This window comes from Bos mutus, chromosome 1 (assembly GCF_027580195.1).
Source record: "Bos mutus isolate GX-2022 chromosome 1, NWIPB_WYAK_1.1, whole genome shotgun sequence".
In the NCBI taxonomy this organism is placed as follows: Eukaryota; Metazoa; Chordata; class Mammalia; order Artiodactyla; family Bovidae; genus Bos; species Bos mutus.
Window position 1 is genome coordinate 110,020,601 of NC_091617.1, and position 26,490 is coordinate 110,047,090.

The 26,490-nt window shown below is 41.0% G+C and overlaps 1 protein-coding gene and 1 non-coding gene across 3 annotated transcripts in view; both read right to left on the reverse strand.

Moving 5' to 3' along the window:
• The window catches only part of KCNAB1 (potassium voltage-gated channel subfamily A regulatory beta subunit 1), a 445,278-nt gene that overhangs the window by 34,458 nt on the left and 384,330 nt on the right, over nt 1–26,490 (reverse strand). The window lies entirely within an intron of this gene.
• Nucleotides 8,696–8,768, reverse strand: TRNAE-UUC (transfer RNA glutamic acid (anticodon UUC)). Its single transcript has one exon. It is a non-coding gene; the product is annotated as a tRNA-Glu (tRNA).

A 26,490-nucleotide genomic window follows, 5' to 3' on the forward strand; every position in this document is an offset into this window, starting at 1 on the left:
CTAAGGCCCTCTAACTAGCATCACTTTGGGGGTTAGGTTTCAACAGATGGATTATGCAGGGACACAAACACTCTGGCTATAGCAACAGCCTAGAAAATTCTCAAAGCAAGGGTTATCAGCTGCTTATCTTTTCCACAGATGACATTCCCATAAACGCCTGATTGTGAATAACCAGATTTTTTTTCTAGTGAATGTACCAGGATGAATGATCTACAAAATGTATGTAGAAATAAATAAGGAAATTAATCTGCCATGTACATTTATTTGATAGAACCAATTTATTCTAATTTTAGAATAGCTAGGTAAAACAGTCCTTATATACTAGGAACAGTTACAGTAGAAATTTCTGATATATGACTATAACATGTATCAGCAACAAATAGAAAGACATGATAGAAGTTATAGATACTTTCAATCAGCTATAATGCATAAAAGATCTGAAAATTTGAGAATTATTAGCTTTTTACTTTGTGATCCTCTTGAGTTGTGGGTTGTAGTTTTTCTCACTGAGAAATGAGGATGTTTCAAACTTCCTGGTTTGAAACAATTAGGTTTCAGGGCTTTTTTTTTTTTTTTTCTAATGGGAGAAGTTATTGAAAACTCAATAGAAAGTTTTTAAATTGTAAAAGAAATTTATTGGCTCTTGTCACTGGAAATACAGAGGTCAAACAAACTTCAGAATTGGTAGTTGCAACAACCAAGTTGTTGAGAATCAACTTTTCTAACTCTCTGCTATCCTCGGGTTGGTTTCCCTCATGACGTTAGGGTGGCTCTTGGTAGTATTTACGGTGTTGTAGGTTTTTTTATCCATACTCAGCAGGGCCCTTTTGCCTCAGTATTCCAACATTTCTGAAATTCATTCCAATTAGGTTGCTTCAGTCACATGAGCCAGTGACTCTAGTCGGGCTGATTGTGTTAACACAATCCAGAGCTCACCTCAGAACTGAGGTCCAGCCAAAAGAAAGGAAGCAGCCTTCCTCCGGGTCAACTGGCAGTCTGGGAAGGGTCATCGCCCACATGAAAATGTGGATACCTGAGGAGTGATGTCTACTGGGCAGACAATCAACTGTTTTCACCATGCTCAGAAAGGGTCTTTCTGGGCACACCACCAAGAAAGGGCCCAGGGAGAGTGCAAATCTATTGAGTGCCTACTATGTGCTGGGCACATTACCAGCATTATTGCATTTGAATTTTACTATAGCCCTGTGAGGTGGTGTCATTACACTTCCATTTCACATTTGAAGCAATTGAAGCTCAAAGAGAGATGAAAAAGTTGATGAAGCCAGATTTGTACATTTCCTCTAAAACTAGCCCCCTGCTCAAGCCAAATGAAGCAGAATATGTTTTCCCCTTCCTTTTCATCTATATTTGTATATTTTAAAACATGTGTTACAGTTCAAGGAACTTTTGTTTTTTATTATTTATTTATTTTGACCACACCACATGGCATGTGGGATCTTAGTTCCCAGACCAGGAATTGAACCTGTGCCCCTGCACTGGAAGCAGAGTCTTAACCACTAGACCACATGGGAAGTCCCCTATATTTGTATATTTTATTCCCACTCTTTTGATTATGCTATTTGAAGCATGTAGAGGCTTAAAGTATCTCTGTCAACTGAGGAAAAAGCCTTTAGGCATATCAAAAGGAAATGTAAAACAAATAAAGAATAGTTTTCTAAATGTTCACTGAGATACTAAAAAATAAATTTAACAAAAATCCACCCATTCTACATGGTGCCTAATATTTCTGTATCCATTATCAGTGGTTATTTTTATACTTGGGAGTATCTGTCATTGCCTTGTAGATTACCTGACTCAAGTCTCAAATTCCTGATCTTTTAAATTGTGTGACTGTCAACGTCATCGGTCAGACAGTCAGATGTGGAAAGCTGACATTAGCTTCTTATTCTATTATCCTATCTGGAGCTTTTATTTATACAACTGTTTGTGTATCAGCTTCTTGGGACAGGCTTTAAACTTTAAAAGGAATTTTATCTTCTGGAGGAAAGAATAAAGCAAGCCAACTTGGCAGAGGATTGATAAGAGTAAAAAATGTTTACCCTAATGAGATTTTCTACTGGCAAATCCAGTTTCATGCTGTAACAGGAGGCAATCTTTATTGCTTCTTTAAAAGTGTAGAGCTGGATTTACTTCCTGATTCTACCATGGGAGACGTCTGGAAGGAGATGCTCTCTTAATGATATTAAAACCTCTATGCCTACAGCAGATGCAACTCACTGGCAGCCCCAAATCCATTTTGGCTCTGTAGTGCTTATCTATATTTGTCAGGTATCTGGTAATTAAACAAAAGGCGACTTTTAAACTTGACATGGAGCGGAATGATTTTCTCAGCTTTTCAGTGAACTACCTGGTAAAAAGAGGAGCTACTCACTCTGTGAATATTTCCAAATGAGGCACCTGCTGTTCTCTATGTTCGAATGTAAGCCAGGCCCGGAAGTAGCTGGGCAACATTCACGGCAAGAGCCATTGCAGAGGAGGCTGGCTTGTCCCCAGGCACGCCCACTTCTCTTCCTTGTACCTACTTCACTTTTCTACATTTGTTTGCTTGTCTAGGACCCTTAATCTCTCTTTTTAGGTGGCCTTTCTTTCCCATTTCTGAGTTTCTCCACCTCCCACTCAAAGATGGCTGTTTCCCCTTATTTTCTTCACTAGAACTATTTCATAGATGGTGCTTCTTAAATATTCTGACCACATGACCCACTAAGGTGGGCACAGAAGCAAACACTATTAGAAGGCCTTGGCTTTAGCACAGAAATTTATGCAAATCTCTATTCTATACCATAGTAAAACATTCACTTTAAAGCAATATGTTCTTATTTATAAATCTTTGACTTTATAAAACTTTATCATGGAAGGAAAAGGTCTCAAGTCTACTCTGGCTTTTGTCCAGCTCCTCTCAGCCACCCAAAGCCACCTCATCCATGTCCAGCATACTTCCTGTGCCTCAGAGGAAAGGCATGCCTGCCTGTGAGGCAAAGAGCAATGAGAGGGAGTCAGTGACTGAAAAGGTGGAATGAATTGTCCCACTTGGGGACTCGTCTTTAGACACACAGCCCTAGTTTGACCTAATCCTTTATGCCCTGAACTTTTATATATTTCTATGCCATGTTTTATGAGGCTCCCTCACATAGATATACAGATCTTCAGTCTTCTGGAGTAATAATGATAATTGTTTACACTAATTTAGCACATATAATGTACTTGGCTTATTCTAAACACTTTATGTATATTAACTCATTTTATTGGCACTACAGTCTTAGAGTGTAGGTCTGTTGTTCTTATTATCTTGTTTTGCATGTGAAGAAACTGAGGCACAATAAGGGGAGTAAATCACTCAAGATCACCCAGCTAATGTGTGTACTGGGGCCAGGATTTGAAAGTAAGCAGTCTGGCTCCTGTCTGCTTTTAACCACAAATAATACTTCAGCAAGTTATAAATGACAGAATTGTGTCCAGCAAAGAGAACCCAGAGGCCCTGATAGAGCATTATGGTTACATTTAAGGAGTGAAATGTTGATTGCAGAGCTCTTTTGGGAACCACAAGAATCTTTCTCTGTTTCCCGAGAGCAGCGTGCTATATAGGGGCTGCCCAGTGTGCGTGTGACCACATAGTGCTTCTCTGGGACATGGCAACACTCCCTGTTTGGCCTTCACTGCCATGCAACGTGTATACATGAACCTCTTTCATTGCAGGAAAAGTTGAAAGACAGACAGACTTGACAGAGAGAATTGCTGTCTATGACATACGGCAGGAAAAGGTAAGTGCCAGAGAAAGAGGCATCATGCTGTACAAGTGAGCAAGAGCTATTAATCCCATCATGGCTTCCATGGCTTCTGTTTTTTAAACAAAGAGCAATGTTTTGCAAAAAGTAATTTACTGTGCTTCTCAATCAATTAAAAATACATGGTTAATATATAAAATAAGTACCTGTACTACCAAACTCATATATTATAAAATATATATAATGGTATCCACATCTTGGCTTCAATATACTATTCTCCACTGAAAGAAACCAAGACTCCTTAGAGAAATGGCTGATTACAGGGCTGGGGAAAGCACAGGTGAGCTTGGAACACTTTGTGCTGGGAAGCCAAAAAAGTCCTTCAAAAAAGATGCAGACATGTCAAAAAAACACAAAAGACCTGTCAAAGATCCTTCAAATGTCCATATTTGGGATAATTGCAGCAACAAATTAATGATGGTAATGAATCATAAATTAAAGAAAAAATCGTCCATGAGTTCATACTGATAAAAATAACTGAATAAAATTATTCAATAATTGAATAATGGAGGAGAAGGGGAAGCTCTTCCTTGCAGTAGAATGCCAACTAAAAAATTTAGAACATATGATGGAAATAGAAAAATCACCCTTTAGCCAACACCACAGTACTAGTTCAGACATCAGTGAAGAGTACTAAAATCAAGTAGGTAAAACTGTGATGAGAAACAAGATATTTGCATAGCTTCAAAGTGTCTCTCTCATTGGGCATATAAATATAAACACACACACACACACAAACACATGCACCTAATATATACTAAAGGAAAAGGTACAACCTAGGAGAAACCTGGTAAGTATCACCTTAACCAAGAGAGTAAAGCATCATCAGGAATGGGAAGGTGTGACAGTATGTACCCCCTGCTATATTACACAGCATCATTTCTGTGGTACTCTTGCCAAAAATGCCTAACCTGAATTTAATCACTAGTGGACAAACTCCAGTCATGGGACATTCTGAAAAACTCCAGTCATGGGACATTCTGAAAAACTCCAGTCATGGGACATTCTGAAAAATAACTGGCTAATAGTCTTCTAAATTGTCAGTATTACAAAAGACAGAGTGAGGAACTGATGCAGCTTAAAGGAGACCAAAGACACATTACAATGAACAGCAACATGTAAATTTTGAGTTGATTTGGACCAGAAAAGAGTATTAGTGGGGCTGTTAGAGAAATATGAATATGATCCATAGATTAAACAATATTATTGTATCAATGTTAATTTCCAGATTTTTAGACTTACACAACGGTTATATAGAGCTTCGCTGGTGACTCAGATGGTAAAGAATCTGCCTGCAATGCAGAAGACCTGGATTCAATCCCTGGGTTGGGAAGAGCTCCCTGAGAAGGAAATAGCAACCCACTCCAGTATTCTTGCCTGGGAAATCCCATGGACACAGAAGCCTCTTGGGCTACAGTCCATGAAATCACAAAGAGTCAGGCATGACTAAGTTATTAACACAGCGGTTATATAAAATGCTAACACTTAAAGACAGTTAGAACTAGACATGGAACAACAGACTGGTTCCAAATAGGAAAAGGGGTACGTCAAGGCTGTATATTGTCATCCTGCTTATTTAACTTATATACAGAGTACATCATGAGAAATGCTGGGCTAGATGAAGCACAAGCTGGAGTCAAGATTTCTGGGAGAAATATCAATAATCTCGGATATGCAGATGACACCACCCTTATGGCAGAAAGCAAAGAAGAACTAAAGAGCCTCTTGATGAAAGTGAAAGAGGAGAGTGAAAAAGTTGGCTTAAAGCTCAACATTCAGAAAACTAAGATCATGGCATTGGGTCCCATCGCTTCATGGCAAATAGATGGGGAAACAGTGGAAACAGTGGCTAACTTTATTTTTTTGGGCTCCAAAATCACTGCAGATGGTGACTGCAGCCATGAAATTAAAAGATGCTTGCTCCTTCAAAGAATACTTATGACCAACCTGCTGCTGCTGCTAAGTCACTTCAGTCGTGTCTGACTCTGTGTGATCCCATAGACGGCAGCCCACCAGGCTCCCCCGTCCCTGGGATTCTCCAGGCAAGAACACTGGAGTGGGTTGCCATTTCCTTCTCCAATGCAGGAAAGTGAAAAGTGAAAGTGAAGTCACTCAGTTGTGTCTGACTCTTAGCGACCCCCTGGACTGCAGCCTGCCAGGATCCTCCGTCCATGGGATTTTCCAGGCAAGAGTACTGGAGTGGGGTGCCATTGCCTTCTCTGACCTAGACAGCATATTAAAAAGCAGAGACATTACTTTGCCAATAAAGGTCCGTCTAGTCAAGGCTATGGTTTTCCCAGTAGTCATGTATGAATGTGACAGTTGGACTATAAAGAAAGCTGAGCGCTGAAGAATTGATGCTTTTGAACTGTGGTGTTGAAGACTCTTGAGAGTCCAACCAGTCCATCCTAAAGGAGATCAGTCCTGAGTGTTCATTGGAAGGACTGATGTTGAAACTGAAACTCCATTACTTTGGCCACCTGATGCGAAGAGCTGACTCATTGAAAAAGACCCTGATGCTGGGAAAGATTGAGGGCAGGAGGAGAAGGGGATGACAGGATGAGATGGTTGGATGGCATCACCGACTTGATGGACATAAGTTTGGGTAAACTCCAGGAGTTGGTGATGGACAGGGAGGCCTAGCGTGCTACAGTCCATGGGGTTGCATAGAGTTGGACAGAACGGAGCAACTGAACTGAAACTGAAAATACTTAAGGAATCTGAGTATGGTGTAGATAGGAGTCTTCTATATATTTTTACTGCTTTTTAATGTCTGGAATTAAACCAGTGGATAGCTTAAAAACAGAAAAAATAAAATATACACAATAAATAGAAACTTTAAAAATAATGATATATAAAATAAATGGAAATTATGTTTTCTTTTCATCTTACAATGGGTTATCTAGCACAGCCTGCTTTGGAGGCCACCAAGGGAGGGAGTCTGGCACGGCTCGTTTAGGAAGTGGTGGGTGGGTCTCTGGTGCTGGCATATTTCTGGAGGGATGTGATGAGAAATGGGTTGGCTTCTCATCATGGAATCTGGGTAGGAAAATTGGCACTGAATGTATATTTCTAACCTCCCAGCACTGTGCCTGGACTTGACAGCCACAGTATCATAGTTAATATTGACAACTCAATACCACTGGCATTTTTATCTCACTTCTGTGTATGTGTGTGGGTATTGTTTTAATCTCTAGCTTTATCAAAGTAACACACACAGAATGTTTAAAGAGTCGATGCCAAAAGGCTCGTAAACAAAGCAGCATTCTTTCAACTGTGCCTGCACCCCAGAGGAGAAAACCATGTCCAGCATATATGTAGCTGTTTATTCTGATATTAATCTCTATGTTTCTCAACAATATCTACACAGTACTCTCTTGGCCCAGCTTTTTAAAGACATTATCCACTGACTTCTTGTGGAGGTGAGAGTTTCAGCTCCTGCCATACACCTGTCTATCCTATCTTCCCAATATATTCACATCTCAGTTTAGGGTTCAGGTCATGGATTCTCTGTGTTCATTTCAATGCCTGATGCTTAATGTCCACTGCTGAGCAGAGTAGTTTACAATGATTACATTTCCTGTCTTCTATACCTTTTCATTTTCCTTTAGTTGACAATTACTTCATTATACTTCCCGTAGTTTGTTCAAGTATCATGGCAACCCACTCCAGTATTCTTGCCTGGAGAATTTCGTAGACAGAGGAGCCTGGCGGGCTATGGTCCAGGGGTTGCAAAGAGTTAGACATCACTGAGCAACTAACACTTTCTCTAAAGATACAGCTTTCTGTTTTGGTTAAGTCTGTGGGAAATTCAGTTTCCCGTTTTTCCTGGCAACATCCCATCTAAGGCCCCCATCCTTCCACTGCAGCCTGCGCTGGTGCGCTCTGTGCCTGCCGCACATCACCTCTAGCTATGTTTCATATGTTTCATCCTGAAAATTCCCTTTTTCACTTGAATGAGTTGGATCCACGGCTTCCTGTTCGTTGCTCTCTTTCTCCTCTTTTTTTTTTTTTTTTTTTTTAATGGTGGAGCCCATTTTCCAGTAGCTTTTGAGGAATTATGTTTGGGAGATAACAAAGTCAAAAAGCTATTTTTTTCCTCACTCCTGGTTGACAGTTTGCCTTCCATTTTTTTTTTTGCTTAGAACTTTGAAACCTTGTTGCATGATGTTTTGGATCTCCATTTTGCTGTTGAGAACCCCTGCTGCTGCTGCTAAGTCGCTTCAGTCGTGTCCGACTCTGTGCGACCCCATAGACAGCAGCCCAACAGGCTCCTCCATCCCTGGGATTCTCCAGGCAAGAATACTGGAGTGAGAACCCCTAGACAATCCTTACTCTCAATCCTTTCTGTGTACATGCTATGAATGCTATGGACTATTTTAGGATGTTTTTTCCTTATCTTTTCACTTGTGAAATTTCATTATAACGTTACTTTGTGTGGGACTTGATCTATTTATTATCCTGGGTACTTGGTGGGCACTATTGATCTAGAAATTCATGTTCTTTAAATTTGGAAGTTTTCTTTTTTTTTTTTTCCTTTTGATAACTACCTTACTTCTGTTTAGGGATTCCCTGATGGCTCAGACGGTAAAGAGTCTGCCTGAAAGGAGGGAGACCCAAGTTTGATTCCTGAGTCGGGAAGATCCCCTGGAGAAGGAAAGGGCAACCCACTCCACTATTCTTGCCTGGAAAACTCCATGGCCAGAGAAGCCTCGTGGGCTACAGTCCATGGGATAGCAAAGAGTCAGACATGACTGAGCAACTTCACTTTCACTTTCTCTTCCATTTTATCTATTTTCTCTCTAAAGATCTTTTAGTTAAATAAATGTTGGACTTCCTGGATATAATAATAATATTATTATTATTTGGCTACACAGCTTGTGGGACCTTACTTCCCCAACCAGGGATTGAACCTGGGCCCTCTGCAGTGAAAGCCCAGAATCCTAACCACTGGACCACCAGGGAATACCCAAGAATCTTAATTTTCTTATCTTTTCACTTCTATTATCCATTTTTTTCCCCTACTGTCTGGAGTATTTCCTCAAATTTAATGTCCACATCTTTATTGACTTTTAAAAAAATTAGCTATTACATTTTTAATATCTAAGACGTTTCCTACTTCTGTTGTTTTTGTTCTCTTTGATCCTGTTCTTGTTTAATTGATATAATATCTTCTCTTGTCTCACCAAGTATATTAATTATAGTTTCTTTGAACATTTATATATCTCTCTGCATTACTCTGTTTTCTTTTCTTCTATTTACTTGAGCTCTTTTTTTTTTTTTCTCCTTCACATCAGCAGGTTTCTTTGAATGTCAGGTGATTCTTGGACTTCTGTTCACATTTAAGAGTAAAGCACTAAAATTGTGTGTGGATAGCATTTGTCACTGTGGGAGCAATTAAGGCACCTGCCGCTTTTTCCCAATGGGATTTTCTTCCACAAAAATGTCAAGATCTTTAAGATATTTTTTCTGGGATAGTTAATTTTCTCCAGAATAATATTCCATTATTTTCTGTTTGGGAAAGTGTATCTTGGTTGTTAGCGACCTGGAGGTAAATGAGAGGAGAGGTCTAGGGATCTCAAAATTTATAATTTTTTTTTTCAGCCTGGCTTCACCTTCCTCTGTGTCTGGTACCCCTCAGACTACAGCATCTCAACTCAGTTTCTTGATGTAATGTATCTCTTGCCTCCTTCATTGGAGGGGAAAGGCAGGACCCTGCCTCCAGACCTGGAGACCTAGAGCTCTAATGGTTCTATACAGTTTTTTGAACAACTGCCTTGTTTCTAGTTCACACCTAACTTTCATCTTCAGTGGCATTTGTGCCTCTAATGCTTTAACCATTCTGAGGTTTTCTGAGGTTGTGCCATACAAATTAACTTGCTTCTTACCTACAGGTACACTTTGAATAAATCTTTCCTCAGTTTTACTAAGTCATTTACAATTCCTCCATCCCTATTCCATTTTCATAAATATTGGTCCAGGTTTCCAGTTGTCTGCTACTTTCATCATAAAGAAAGTTTCTATTTCTGCTCCTTGTGTGTTATTTCAGTTCAGTTCAGTAGTTCAGTTGTGTCCAACTCTTTGCAAACCTATGGACTGCAGCACGCCAGGCCTCCCTGTCCATCACCAACTCCTGGAGTTTACTCAAACTCATGTCCATTGAGTCGGTGATGCTATCCAACCATCTCATCCTCTGTCAACCCCTTCTCTTCCCACCGTCAATCTTTCCCAGCATCAGGGTCTTTTCCAATGAGTCGGTTCTTCCCATCAGGTGGTCAAAGTATCAGAGTTTCAGCTTGAGCATCAGTCCTTCTAATGAACATTCAGGACTGATTTCCTTTAGGATTGACTGGTTTGATCTCCTTGCAGTCCAAGGGACTCTCAAGAGTCTTCTAACACCACAGTTCAAAAGCATCAATTCTTTAGCACTCAGCTTTATACTGCAACTCTCAAATCCATACATGACTACTGAAAAAACTATAGCTTTGACTAGACGGACCTTTGTTGATAAAGTAATGTCTCTGCTTTTTAATATGCTGTGTAGGTTGGTCATAGCTTTTCTTTGAAGGAGCAAGCGTCTTTAATTTCATGGCTGCAGTCACCATCTGCAGTGATTTTGGAGTCCCCAAAATTAAGTCTTTCACTGATTCCATTGTTTCCCCATCTATTTGCCATGAAGTGATGGAACCGGATGCCATGATCTTAGTTTTCTGAATGCTGAGCTTTAAGCCAACTTTTTCACCCTTCTCTTTCACTTTCATCAAGGGGTTCTTTAATTCTTCCTTGTTTACTGCCATAAGGGTGGTGTCATCTGCATATCTGACATTACTGATTTTTCTCCCAGAAATCTTGATTCCAGCTTATGCTTCATCCAGCCCGGCATTTCTCATGATATACTCTGCATATATGTTAAATTAGCAGGGTGACAGTATATAGCCTTGAGGTACTCCTTTCCCAATTTGGAACCAGCCTATTGTTCTATGCCTGGTTCTAACTGTAGATTCCTGACCTGCATACAGATTTCTCAGGAAGCAGGTCAGATGGTCTGGTATTCCCATCTCTTGAAGAATTTTCCACAGTTTGTTGTGATCCACACAGTCAAAGGCTTTGGCATAGTGAATAAAGCAGAAGTAGATGTTTTTCTGGAATTCTCTGGCTTTTTTGATGATCCAACAGATGTTGGCAATTTGATCTCTGATTCCTCTGCCTTTTTTAAATCCAGCTGGAACATCTGGAAGTTCACAGTTCATGTACTGTTGAAACCTGACTTGGAGGATTTTGGGCATTACTTCGCAAGTGTGTGAGATGAATGTAATTGTGTGGTAGTTTGAACATTCTTTGGCATTGCCCTTCTTTGGGATTGGAATGAAAACTGACCTTTTCTAGTCCTGTAGCCACTGCTGTTTTCCAGATTTTCTGGCATATTGAGTCAGCACTTTCACAGCATCATCTTTATGATTTGAAATAGCTCAACTGGAATTCCATCTCCTCCACTAGCTTTGTTCATAGTGTTGCTTCTTAAGGCCCACTTAACTTTGCACTCCAGCATGTTTGGCTCTAGGCAAGTGATCACACCATTGTGATTATCTGGGTCATGAAGATCTTTTTTGTACAGTTCTTCTGTGTATTCTTGCCACCTCTTCTTAATATCTTCTGCTTCTGTTAGGTCCCTACCATTTCTGACCTTTATTGTGCCCATCTTTGCATGAAATGTTCCCTTGGTATCTCTAATTTTCTTGAAGAGATCTCTAGTCTTTTCCATTCTATTGTTTTCCTCTATTTCTTTGGACTGATCACTGAGGAAGGCTTTCTTATCTTTCCTTGCTGATCTTTGGATCTCTGCATTCAAACGGGTGTATCTTTCCTTTTCTCCTTTGCCTTTTGCTTCTCTTCCTTTCTCAGTTGTTTGTAAGGCCTCCTCAGACAACCATTTTGCCTTTTGCACTTCTTTTTCTTGGGGATGGTCTTGATCACTGCCTCCTGTACAATGTCATGAACCTTTGTCCATAGTTCTTTAGGCACTCTGTCTATCAGATCTAATCCCTTGAATCTATTTGTCATTTCTACTGTATAATCATAAAGGATTTGATTTAGGTCATACCTGAATGGTCTAGTGGTTTTCCCTACTTTCTTCAATTTAAGTTTCAATTTGGCAATAAGGAGTTCATGATCTGAGCCACAGTCAGCCCCTGGTCTTGTTTTTGCTGACTGTATGGAGCCTCTCCATCTTTGGCTGCAAAGAATATAATCAGTCTGATTTTGGTATTGACTATCTGGTGATGTCCATGTGTAGAGTCTTCTCTTGTGTTGTTGGAAGACCAGTTGCTGTGTTTGTTGTGACCAGTGCAGTTTCTTGGCAAAACTTTGTTGGCCTTTGCTCTGCTTTGTTTTGTACTCCAAGGCCAAATTTACCTGTTACTTCCTACTTTTGCATTCCTGTCCCCTATAATGAAGAGGACATCTTTTTTGGGTGTTAGTGCTATTTATTGGGTGGTTTTTTGCAAAGAGGCTTTTTTTTTTTTGTAAAGAGGGCAGAAATATATTACTTGGTCTTCCTAAATCAAGAGGTTTCCTCACAGTTTTCCAGGTGAGGAAACCGAGACTCAGAGATCAGATGGCTTTCACTTCCTCATCCACTCCCTATTTCACCCAAACTGATCTTTGTCAAAGTTATTGATGATCTCCACACTATAGACACCAATGAACAATTTTCAGTTCTCACCTTACTTGACCTATCAGTAGCATCTGATGCAGTTGATTACTTCCTCCCCCTTGATGTATTTTCTTTACCTTCTTGAGCAGCACACTCTTCTCCCCATGCCCACAACTTCCTAATACTGGAATCTCCAGGTCTTAGTCCTTTGTCCTTTCTTTCTATATTCTTTTTCATATTTTTAAAATCTTTCTATTTTTACTCCCTGTGTGATTTTATCAATTCTCAAAGCTTTAATACCATTTACATGCAGACAACCTCCAAATCTGCATCTCCATGCCAAGGCTGTCTCCTGAGTTTCAGATTCAGTGTCCAACAGCCTACTCAACATCTCCACTTGGATGTCTCATGAACATCTCAACCTCAAGATGACTAAGCCCAGACTCCTGATCTTCCCCAACAAGCCACCATCACCTGTGGTATTACCCATATCAATTGATGGCAACTCCATTCTTCTGCTTACTCAGGTCAAAAACTTTGGCATCATTCTTCACTCCTTTCTTTCTGTTACACCCACATCTAGTTCACCAGGAACTTCTGACTCTACATTCAATACTTCTTCAAATTAGAGCACCTTACACTTCCACAGAGAGCACCTTCATCTGAGCCACCATCTTCTCTCAACTGTGTGCCTGCATGCTTAGTTGCATCTCTTGGCGACCTCATGGACTGTAGCCCACCAGACTCCTCTGTCCATGGGATTTTCCAGGCAAAAATCCTGGAGTGGGTTGCCATTTCCTACTCCAAAGAATGTTCCCTACCCAGGGATCAAACCCATGTCTCCTGCCCTGGATCTCCTGCACTGGCAGGTGGATTCTTTACCACTATGCTATGGGAAACCCCATCTCTCTTCTAGATTGTTACAATTATTTCTGAACATATCTCCTTGCTCCTACATTTGCTCCTGTATTACTTATTTTAATTCCAGGCCAAAGAGATTCTTTAGAAACATAAGTCAAATCACATCACTTCTTTGTCCAAACTTCAGTGAGTCCCCAAAGATCTGGCCCCTGTAATCTTTCTAAACTCAACTTTTCCTGTACTCCTTCCTCACTCTGAAGCCACACTGGTATGTTTGATGTTCTCCAAACACAGTGGGCTTCTCCCATCTTAGTGTCTCTGTACTCTTTCTCTAGCCAGAAACACTGTCCTTACCTACCTTCCAATTACTCACTTTACTCCTTCAAGTCTCTTCTCAGTGACTCTTGACTCCAAACATCCCCATTCATGCTACCCCGTTCTACTTTTTCTTTATTCCATAACACTTAGCACTTTCTAATATTATATATGGGGTTCCCTGGTGGCTCAGATGGTAAAGAATCTGCCTGCTATGCAGGAGACCCAGCTTCAAACCCTGGTTTGGGAAGATCCCCTGGAGAAGGAAATGGCAACCCACTCCAGTATTCTTACCTGGAGGATTCCATGGATAGAGGAGCCTGGCTGGCTAAAGTCCAGGGAGTAGCAGAGTTGGACACAACTGAGCAACACACACACACACACACACACACATACACACAATAGTCTATGTAAGTTCATTTTTATTGTTTTCCTGTTTATTTCCTGTCTCTCCTGCTAGAATGAATGTGTCCCTCAAGGATGGATATCTTTGTCTATTTTTTTCTCTTGTCTGTCCCATGCATCAAGGACAATGTCCAGTGCAGCAAGCACTCAAAAATATTAGCTGAATATGAATAAAGGAATGAGACATGTTTTAGACCTGAGTATTTTTTTATTGTATCATGCTCTTCTCTGGGCCATCCTCAATATGGTACAATGACATTAAAATGTATTCTGTAGGTGTTCTGAGGAAGGAGTTTGCAAAATTGACAGTGTGCCTGAGAAGGGAGTAGGATAAATGGATGGGAGAAATAAAATTTCATCCTTTTTCCTTCCCAATTTTTCTTTTCGTTCCCCATATCTCCATTTTTTGCTTCCTGTTAAGTTTTGTATGAATTCTCATGTCATTTTGTCTTTTTCTTCTTGTTTTACTAGATAAAAACACTCATTTCTAGGGATAATTAGGTTCACTCTATCACCAAACATACTTCTAGTTTTCATGCTAGTAATACATTTTCCTTTTTTTGTCCAAGTGAAAGAGAATATTGATAATTCTAAACTTTCCTTTCCTTTCTATTGTTTCCCTGTACCCACACAGTCTATCTACTGGCCCTTAAAAAAAACAACAAAAATGAATTTTATTGTATAAGTAAATTCTGAGTTGACTCCACTAGGATTTTCGAAAATTGTCTAAAGGGATCTCAGTTAGTTATTAGTATGGTAAAATTAGTTTCACTGAAGCTAGTCACACTGGTCGTCTTTCAGAATTAAAAAAAAATAAAATCTATATAAAAATTTCCACAGCTTATTGTGATCCACACAGTTAAAGGCTTTGGCATAGTCAATAAAGCAGAAATAGATGTTTTTTTGGAACTCTCTTGCTTTTTCCATGATCCAGCGGATGTTGGCAATTTGATCTCTGGTTCCTCTGCCTTTTCTAAAACCAGCTTGAACATCAGGAAGTTCACGGTTCACGTATTGCTGAAGCCTGGCTTGGAGAATTTTGAGCATTACTTTACTAGCATGTGAGATGAGTGCAATTGTGTGGTAATTTGAGCATTCTTTGGCATTGCCTTTCTTTGGGATTGGAATGAAAACTGACCTTTTCCAGTCCTGTGGCCACTGCTGAGTTTTCCAAGTTTGCTGGCATATTGAGTGCAGCACTTTCACAGCATCATCTTTCAGGATTTGGAATAGCTCCACTGGAATTCCATCACCTCCACTAGCTTTGTTCGGAGTGATGCTTTCTAAGGCCCACTTGACTTCACATTCCAGGATGTCTGGCTCTAGGCCAGTGATCACACCATCGTGATTATCTGGGTCGTGAAGATCTTTTTTGTACAGTTCTTCTGTGTATTCTTGCCACCTCTGCTTAATATCTTCTGCTTCTGTTAGGTCCATACCATTTCTGTCCTTCATCGAGCCCATCTTTGCATGAAATGTCCCCTTGGTATCTCTAATTTTCTTGAAGAGATCTCTAGTCTTTCCCATTCTATTGTTTTCCTCTATTTCTTTGCATTGATTGCTGAAGAAGGCTTTCTTATCTCTTCTTGCTATTCTTTGGAACTCTGCATTCAGATGCTTATATCTTTCCTTTTCTCCTTTGCTTTTCACTTCTCTTCTTTTCACAGCTATTTGTAAGGCCTCCCCAGACAGCCATTTTGCTTTTTTGCATTTCTTTTCCATGGGAATGGTCTTGATCCCTGTCTCCTGTACAATGTCATGAACCTCATTCCATAGTTCATCAGGCACTCTATCTATCAGATCTAGGCCCTTAAATCTATTTCTCACTTCCACTGTATAATCACAAGGGATTTGATTTAGGTCATACCTGAATGGTCTAGTGGTTTTCCCTACTTTCTTCAATTTAAGTCTGAATTTGGTAATAAGGAGTTCATGATCTGAGCCACAGTCAGCTCCTGGTCTTGTTTTTGCTGACTGTATAGAGCTTCTCCATCTTTGGCTGCAAAGAATATAATCAATCTGATTTCGGTGTTGACCATCTGGTGATGTCCATGTGTAGAGTCTTCTCTTGTGTTGGTGGAAGAGGGTGTTTGCTATGACCAGTGCGTTCTCTTGGCAAAACTCTATTAGTTTTTGCCCTGCTTCATTCCGTATTCCAAGGCCAAATTTGCCTGTTACTCCAGGTGTTTCTTGACTTCCTACTTTTGCATTCCAGTCCCCTATAATGAAAAGGACATCTTTTTTGGGTGTTAGTTCTAAAAGGTCTTGTAGGTCTTCATAGACCCATTCAACTTCAGCTTCTTCAGCGTTACTGGTTGGAGCATAGACTTGGATTTCTGTGATACTGAATGGTTTGCCTTGGAAACGAACAGAGATCATTCTGTCGTTTTTGAGATTGCATCCAAGTACTACATTTTGGACTCTTTTGTTGAGCATGATGGCTACTCCATTTCTTCTGAGGGATTCCTGCCTGCAGTAGTAGATATAATGGTCATCTGAGTTAAATTCACCCATTCCAGTCCATTTCAGTTCGCTGATTCCTAGAATGTCGACATTCACTCTTGCCATCTCTTGTTTGACCACTTCCAATTTGCCTTGATTTATGGACCTGACATTCCAGGTTCCTATGCAATATTGCTCTTTACAGCATCAGATCTTGCTTCTATCACCAGTCACATCCACAGCTGGGTATTCTTTTTGCTTTGGCTCCAAGCAAGAGAGTTCCAGAAAAACATCTATTTCTGCTTTATTAACTATGCCAAAGCCTTTGACTGTGTGGATCACAATAAACTGTGGAAAATTCTGAAAGAGATGGGAATACCAGACCACCTGACCTGCCTCTTGAGAAATCTGTATGCAGGTCTGGAAGCAACAGTTAGAACTGGACATGGAACAACAGACTGGTTCCAAATAGGAAAAGGAGTACCTCAAGGCTGTATATTGTCACCTTGCTTATTTAACTTATATGCAGAGTACATCATGAGAAACGTTGGACTGGAAGAAGCACAAGCTGGAATCAAGATTGCTGGGAGAAATATCAATAACCTCAGATATGCAGATGACACCACCCTTATGGCAGAAAGTGAAGAGGAACTAAAAAGCCTCTTGATGAAAGTGAAAGAGGAGAGTGAAAAAGTTGGCTTAAAGCTCAACATTCAGAAAACAAAGATCATGGCATCTGGTCCCATCATTTCATGGGAAATAGATGGGGAAACTGTGGAAACAGCATCAGACTTTATTTTTGGGGGCTCCAAATCACTGCAGATGGTGACTGCAGCCATGAAATTAAAAGACGCTTACTCCTTGGAAGGTGCCGGGGACCAGCCCCGGCTGATCCAGGGTATTTGAAGCGGGGACGGCGTCGGCGACCTATTTATTTAAATATTTTATCAAAGATATAAAGAGTAATAGGATGAGGATAGCTCAGTAGGAAAATTCAGTGGAGAAAAGAGGCTGAGTAGCTTGGTTTACGCGGGAGACCAATAAAACTTCAAGACGAGAAGTTTGCACCACTTACGTAGGCCGCAGGCGTCCTTCCGTTCTCCCGAAGGAGAGGAAACACTGAGGCCTCCCCGGTCGGATCTTAGAAGCCCAGGCATAATTAGTAAGCATGGCGGATTCCGCACTCCAGATGGAGACTCAGCCAGAATTTGGGAGAGAGAGTGACATGGGGAGACCAAGTTTCGGTGAACAAGGCCCGCACTTTATTTTCCAAAGTAGTTTTTATACCTTAAGTTGTGCATAGAGGATAATGGGGGAAGGGGTGGAGTCATGCAAGGGCAGCAGCTCCTGGTCCTAATCGAAGCCAGGCTTTCAAACTTATCCTATGCAAAAGTTCAGGTGAATTACATCATCTTCTGGCCAGGAGGCCTGTTAACATTTTAAGAAACTTATCTTTCTCTAAAGGTGATTATTCCAAAGTCAGGCACCAGCCTCCAAAAAAGCATTGGACAAAGCTGCATTCCTATAGGGCAAAGGTAAGGTGGGCTCAATCAAGAAAAGAATTAACTCAAGGGTCCGAGGTTACAAACACTGAGGCTACTACTTACATTTCTATACACCCATTATATCAATTAATACACTGCCAAGGACACAGTAGGTAAGGGGTAGGGAGACTTAGCAGCAAACATTGGCCCAATAAATGAAAAACCCTTCACCAATACAATTTCTAATCAATCTCTTAACTACTCAAAAGAATCTGTGTTTAGACAGTTTAGAACATCTCCTCCCTCTCACAGTCGGGAGGCTCTGAACAATCACATGTGGCCGAAAAAACCTATTCAGGCAGGCTAGAGGATTTCCAAAGGAGTTTGTAGGTTGAAACACTGTCACACCCAGGAATTATTAACTGGAACTGTAAGCTAACTCTTTTTTCAGAGAGGTAGTGGGGGACAGCCCCCCATAAAGTCAGAGGTGTAGGTGAGAGAACAAAGCAGAAAGTAGGCAGACTCTGGTTTTAGGGGTAGATGCTCGAGAATTTCCAGGGAGACTCCCGAGGCTTGATCCCGCCTTTGCGTATGCCAAGCCTCCTTCCTCATGACCTTTGCCACGGGCGGAGCTCGCTCCCCACAGGAAGGAAAGTTATGACCAACCTAGATAGCATATTCAAAAGCAGAGACATTACTTTGCCAACAAAGGTCAGTCTAGTCAAGGCTATGGTTTTTCCTGTGGTCATGTATGGATGTGAGAGTTGGACTGTGAAGAAGGCTGAGCACCGAAGAATTGATGCTTTTGAAGTGTGGTGTTGGAGAAGACTCTTGAAAGTCCCTTGGACTGCAAGGAAATCCAACCAGTCCATTCTGAAGGAGATCAGCCCTGGGATTTCTTTGGAGGGAATGATGCTAAAGCTGAAACTCCAGTACTTTGGCCACCTCATGCGAAGAGTTGACTCATTGGAAAAGACTCTGATGCTGGGAGGGATTGAGGGCAGGAGGAGAAGGGGACAACAGAGGATGAGATGGCTGGATGGCATCACTGACTCGATGGACGTGAGTCTGAGTTAACTCCGGGATTTGGTGATGGACAGGGAGGCCTGGCATGCTGTGATTCATGGGGTCGCGAACAGTTGGACATGACTGAACGACTGAACTGAACTGAATATAAAAATGGATGGATAAAGTTCAAACTGCAGAAGCTGAGGTTTTGTGGCTTATAATCTTTTTTAGTATTTGAATATTGACAAACACTCCCCCAAATAGTGACACTTTCAAAAGTCCTCAGATGCCTGGGCATTGTTCATGAGGTACAAGGATATCTGTGTTCAATGTACACATTTTAAACAAGTGGTCAAGGGCCTTATTTTATAATTTGTGGGGACTTAAATCTTTAGCACAGAAGATTTTCCTGAATTTCCAATTATATTGGACATGATATTTTCTTATAAAGCAAACAAATTTGTTTTCTGATACTAATAAAAAGTTAATTTTTTAATGTGTAATTTAAGTCATATCAATTTAAAATTAGGTATTTAAACATATATAACTAGTATATAGAATGAGCATGACTCGTGATAAGTAATTATGACTCTGTTTTATTTTTTAATCTCCCACTGCCCCTTTACATTCAGTGGGAACAATGAAACCTTGACCCTGATGAAAACTCAGGCTGTCTCACAGTTTTTCTGCCTACTCTTGGGTAATGAACAGTCCTGACATCCTTTTAGATCATAAACACAGCCTTTGCAGATATCAGTCAAAACTACAAACTCAAATTCCTTTCCCTGTCCCAACTGGGACCTGCTTAGACTAACGCCTGCAGCAGAGGGTAATGAAAGGGGGCATGGCTGGCTTCGCTATTTCTCTACTTTCTGCCTCTCCCGTGAACCCTTCTCCTACTGGCTCTGGGTGTCCAGCTCCAGCCCCCACTATCCTCCTGGAGGACAGACCCAAGATGACCCCACACAGGAAATATTCAAAGTAGCCCTCCTGGACACCTCCAGGGAGGGTATACTCTCCGGCTGTAATAAAGTAGAGACTCAGCCCACTTCTCCATCTCTAGATTTGCCAGGCGTGAGTCAGCTCCCAAGCCTCTTTACTCCCCGACCATGATGGTCACGCTCTCCAGCCCCAACTAGGTATCACAGTGTAGTTTTTCCAGCTATACCCTTCTCACTAGATCCTCTCTTTCAACCTTTATTTTCCTGAAGCAAGTTGAGGGGAGAGGCACAGAACTCAGAGTGAGGGAAAATTTCCTCTTTGTGGCAGGATGCCTCAGTCGTGTCTGACTCTTTGTGAACCTTTGGACTGTAGCCTGCCAGGCTCCTCTGTCCATGGGATTTCCCAGGCAAGAATACTCTAGTGGGTTGCCATTTTCCTCCTCCAGGCGATCTTCCTGATCAAGGGATAAAACCTGCATCTCCTGTGTCTCCTGCAATGCAGGCAGATTCTTTACCTGCTGGGTCATCAGGGAAGCCCATAAATGGGGAAGGGTAATTGTAATAACTTTCTACTGTTAATAACTGCTGCAGGCAGAGGTTGGCAGTGGATGCCAACTCCAGGTGTGAGGAACCAGGCTATTCACACAGTCTCGAAGAATCACACCCCAACTTATTTATTCATTGCTGCTGCTGCTAAGTCGCTTCAGTCGTGTCCGACTCTGTGCGACCCCAGAGACCACAGCCCACCAGGCTCCCCCGTCCCTGGGATTCTCCAGGCAAGAACACTGGAGTGGGTTGCCATTTCCTTCTCCAATGCATGAAAGTGAAAAGTGAAAGGGAAGTCGCTCAGTCATGTCCAACCCTAAGCGACCCCATGGACTGCAGCCCACCAGGCTCCGCCATCCATGGGATTATTCATTACCAAGTCTTAAAGGTACCATCATGGTGGAGAAAACTGAGACATCATCTTAACCAAGTGATCAACTTTAACATGGCCAATAATGGAAAATGACCCTCCAGGGCCCCCTGAGAAACACACTGAGATGGACCCAACATGATCTGTGTAATCTTCTTGCCAAAGATGCTTGATGTTAATCTAATCATGATAAAACAATCAGACAAATCCAGACTGAAGAGACATTCTCGAAAACAACTGGCTTACATTTTCCTTAAAAAGGTCATTGTCATCAAAGAGAAAACAAGGTGGAGGAAACATTTTAGACGAAAAAAGATTAAAAAGCCATGACAACTTAATGTAATGTGGGATTCTTAATCAAATCACAGCCTCACCTCCCTCTCAAACAACAACAAAATCCTTAAAGGAGAGTTTAGGAAATTTGAGTATGGTTTGTATAGGTAACTGCAGTGTACCAGTGTTAACGTTCTTGAGTGTGATGAGTGCATGATGCTTGTGTGGAAGAATGCCAAGTCTCAGGAGAGAGAAGAAAGTATTTATGGGTGAAAGGTCATACTGCAAGAACACAGAGAGAGCAAAATAGAGGCAAAATATAGCACAGTTGGTAAATCGAGGTGAAGACTTGGCTGTTTATTTTTTCAACCTTTCTGTAGGTTTCTAATTTCTTAAAACATCAGGGAAAGAAAAAGTTGTGGAGTCAGCTCTTGTCTTTTTCCTTTGCAAGTACAGAAATGGAGATTTGAATCTCTGAAATTTTGTTGTGTCTCGATGTCTGGTTGAAACTTCAGGTATGACATCTTACTACATGTGTACACACACATGTAACAGTGATAATCTCAAAATATTTGTACAGATGTTACAAATTACAATTGATCAAACATTTCCACTTATATTATCACCACAACAAACTTGGAAGTAGCTAGACAAGGTACTGTTTTTATTCTTCCCATTTTCCAAATGAAAAACTGAGCAGCAGAAACTCTGAGCAGCTCAAGCAAGTTCACACACCTAAGACTAGTATCCTCATCCTCTGATTGCAGATCCCGTATGTTTTCACTACACGTATTCAACACCCGGGAGGGCTTTAAAAAAAGCCATTGAGTCTCTCATTACTTCATTTTTACGGAAAGTAAGAGAGAGACTTAAGGGGATTTGTTTATCCCCATTGTCTGAGAATTCCAGATGAGCAATGACACAGGAGCTCATTCAGCTCACTGAATCCACATGCTAGTAAACCCTGATCAAGACTGTTTTGACAGGAAGCTTAAACCCACAGCCCCGCCTATCTGGGCTGAAGAGCTGGACAATGCTAGCCTCAGAGTCCTATACCATGTGACTACAAATCAGCTCCAGCACCATGAGAAGCTTGTAGAGATGAATGCCCCTGAGACTGAGGCAACATCCCCTCCGAATGTGGAGGTGACTCCTGTCACAACTCCAGCAACTTTCAGGGAGATGACAGCTCACACAGAAGGAAGCTCACATGAGTCACAAACCCACAGCCCCAGAATACTAAGCAGTTCTCTTTCCACCTGACAGCTGGGGTGAGCAGAAGCTGTCTCCACTCTCTATTTTTTCTTAACTAAAAACAACTTAAGGGGGAAAACAAAAACCAAAAGATCACCCTTTCTGAGCTTGGTGGAGACCACATATTTGTGGTGAGGAGGTAGAACGGGCCTCCAGACAAGTGGCCCACATTGTTTCTCCTTTTGTGTCTTACTAATGAGAGCAGTTGTATCTGCCTTCACTGTCGACTGAAGATGTGAGGAAAGGGGAAAAAGGGAAAGAGAATAGAGGAAGTAGGTAAACTGCATAGAATATCACCAGGATCCTCCTTTGCAACAGGCCTTTATTAAATGTGGTTGGGAGTATCTGGCTTCCCAAGAAAGCACAAGATACACCCTTCAGTTCAGTTCAGTTCACCGCTCAGTCATGTCCGACTCTTTGCGACCCCATGAACGGCAGCACGCCAGGCCTCCCTGTCCATCACCAACTCCAGGAGTTCACTCAAACTCACATCCATCGAGTCGGTGATGCTATCCAGCCATCTCATCCTCTGTTGTCCCCTTTTCCTCCTGCCCCCCAATCCCTCCCAGCATCAGAGTCTTTTCCAAGGAGTCAACTCTTCGCATGAGGTGGCCAAAGTACTGGAGTTTCAGCTTTAGCATCATTCCTTCCAAAGAACACCCAGGGCTGATCTCCTTCAGAATGGACTGGTTGGATCTCCTTGCAGTCCAAGGACTCTCAAGAGTCTTCTCCAACACGACAATTCAAAAGCAAGAATTCTTCAGTGCTCAGCTTTCTTCACAGTCCAACTCTCACATCCATACATGGACTGGAATGGGTGAATTTAACTCAGATGACCATTATATCTACTACTGCAGGCAGGAATCCCTTAGAAAAAATGGAGTAGCCATCATGGTCAACGAAAGAGTCCAAAATGCAGTACTTGGATGCAATCTCAAAAACAACAGAATGATCTCTGTTCATTTCCAAGGCAAACCATTCAATATCACAGTAATCCAAGTCTATGCCCCAACCAGTAATGCTGAAGAAGCTGAAGTTGAACAGTTCTATGACGACCTACAAGACCTTTTAGAACTAACACCCAAAAAAGATGTCCTTTTCATTATAGGGGACTGGAATGCAAAAGTAGGAAGTCAAGAAACACCTGGAGTAACAGGCAAATTTGGCCTTGGGATACGGAATGAAGCAGGGCAAAAACTAATAGAGTTTTGCCAAGAGAACGCACTGGTCATAGCAAACACCCTCTTCCACCAACACAAGAGAAGACTCTACACATGGACATTACCAGATGGTCAACACTGAAATTAGATTGATTATATTCTTTGCAGCCAAAGATGGAGAAGCTCTATACAGTCAGCAAAAACAAGACCAGGAGCTGACTATGGCTCCAATAATGAGCTCCTTATTGCCAAATTCAGACTTAAATTGAAGAAAGTAGGGAAAACCACTAGACCATTCAGGTATGACCTAAATCAAATCCCTTATGATTATACAGTGGAAGTGAGAAATAGATTTAAGGGCCTAGATCTGATAGATAGAGTGCCTGATGAACTATGAAATGAGGTTCGTGACATTGTACAGGAGACAGGGATCAAGACCATCCCCATGGGAAAAGATACACCCTTAAATGATTACAAATTATTATTGGGAATATAGTTTCCTTTAAAGCCAGCTTGTCACGTCTTTTCTGCAGCCTTGGCAATCTTAACTTCTCAGTATCAGTATGTTCTAAAACTCCTGCTCTCTCTATGGGATCTATTTGGAAAATGAAAACTTGTTAACCAGGGCTCTGCTCTTGATAGATGGATACCACAGTGATCCATGGTCCAAACTCTGGAAATTTTTCCAGTTGCCCTAGAAATTTACTCTGCAAATCTGAGACAGCATGCCAACAACTAGGGGTGGGGAACTCCATCATGTCTGTAATGTGCCTTTTCTGTGTTACTTAAGATTATTCAGTTCTGCTCAAGAAAGTAAGAAATGTAGAGAAGATAAATGATACTGGGTACAGAAACAAGGAGCTTGTGAGAAAGCCAGAATTAACATCATGTTTATAGTAAGACAAAGTGGATTAATAATCTCTGAGACATGGGGGCCATGGACATAGGAGACAATGTGTGTACTGAGCATTGAGGAAAGGATTATATTCGCAATACATCCATTTGCCTATGGCATGAAACAGTCAAGATACACTAAATATACGTGAACCGTATGAAGACTTAAAAGTATTTTTTTGTATGATTTTTATTGTTAAATGTATTCTCAAATCAGTCACTCACTGGTGATCCCATTCTGGCCTCAAATATCCTCAAAAATGCAGAGTCCACAGCTGCACATCAAGCTAATTAGTGAGCTGCAGTTAATGGTCAGGTAGATTTGTGCTTGAGTCTTTCCAATACGGCAAGTGGGCTATTGACCCAGGCACCTTCTGTCTGCCAGTGCAGATATTCAAAAACTGTCAACTGAACAAATGAGTGGATCCTATTATTGAGTTTTTTCTAGATACACTTTTGAAAATAAAACCACAGGCTCAAGATGACCTTTTGACTGAATAAATTAACCCTGGAAAATCTATAATTGAATAATTTTAAAGGGCCTGGAGGATCTCAGAACAAAATTTCAAGGAGAAAAAATGAGCTAGAAGAAGATTCCATTGCTAACTGTGTACCTTGTTTCTACATGGCCTCACCACAGACCCTGGTTGATGTTGCATCGTGGCCATCTTCACTGGATTTTCATCACATTGTAATTTTAGGGTCTTAGTCGTCTCCTATGCTCACCTCTGAGAGAGATCCAGAGAAAGGGGAATTTTATATGTATGTGTGTTGTACGGGGCATTCTAGAAATGGGGCTTATGTTTCTTTCCCCTACTGTGAGTGAGGTGCTGTATGCACACTGTTAACTCCTTCAGAAATCACTGTATGTGTTACCTGCATTTTCAGATGAGGAGACTGAGCTTCAGTGAGGGTAGTAACTTGTCCTAGGTATACATAGGTAGCAAAGCCAGAATTTAATGCTGTGTCCATCTAATGTCCCCCAGATCATTTTACAGAAATATTGTCCTAAAGAGAAGGAAGCTTACAATGGTAGAAACATGAGATTTTTCTAAAACAACAACAACAACAAAAAAAACACAGGCAAACACCAGACACTGGAAGAACATTGCAACCATTTCCGAATGCTATTTCTTAGAATGACTGAAAATAATTTCTTTTTTAATGACATGACTTGGTATTCTGTAAAGGATAAAACATCAGATGAATATGTCTAAAGTAGCAGTAAAACTTTTGGTGAATTCACAGTTAAAATGGAAATAAACCTGATTTAGTAAACTTGGAACACTTTTTTTTTTTTTTAAACCATGGGCTTGGTAGGGTTTGGCTCAACCTCTTGGATAGGAAAATCATTTTATCCAAATTAATTTCTTGAAAATTCAGCTGTCCCAGCCTTTCAAGCCAGGAGGTTATATGGATCTGATCAACACCAGAGGTCTCAGAGTATCCTGGCCAGGGTCATAAGTGAAATGGGTTAGATAATTTTAATATCTGATATAATAATCCTCAGGGGCAACTGAACTGCCCAAGATTCATCCCTCCATTCATTTCTGCTCATTTAGGCATCAAGCAGATTTCTGGAGAGAGATCTGGCATCTGGATGCTGCTGTTAAGGCAGATGAGGAGAAATGGACTGTAACAGTGTCCTGGGACTCTCTGCCAGCAATCTGTCCTTAATATCACCCTGAAATATGCTGAACCAGATCAAGTACCAGAATATTCACAGATGTTAGGAAGCCAAAATAGGCTTTCAGGGAGAAAAATGAAGATGTATCTGTTTAACTTTAGTTTCATTCAGCTTCATTCATTCACTAAAATGACTTGTTCACTCATCCATCTAATCATCCATCCATGCACCCATCCAGACAACAAATTTTTATTGAGCACTTATTATGTGTCTCGTGTTCTGCTAGACTTGAACTAAAGTTTAAAGACCTGTGTGGTGCAATAGTAGCCACTAGCTACATGTAGTTATTGAGTACTTGAAATGTGGCTGGCCCAAATTAAGATGTGCTATAAGCGGGCATGGAACAATGGACTGATTCCAAATCCAGAAAGGAGTATTTCAAGGCTGTATATTG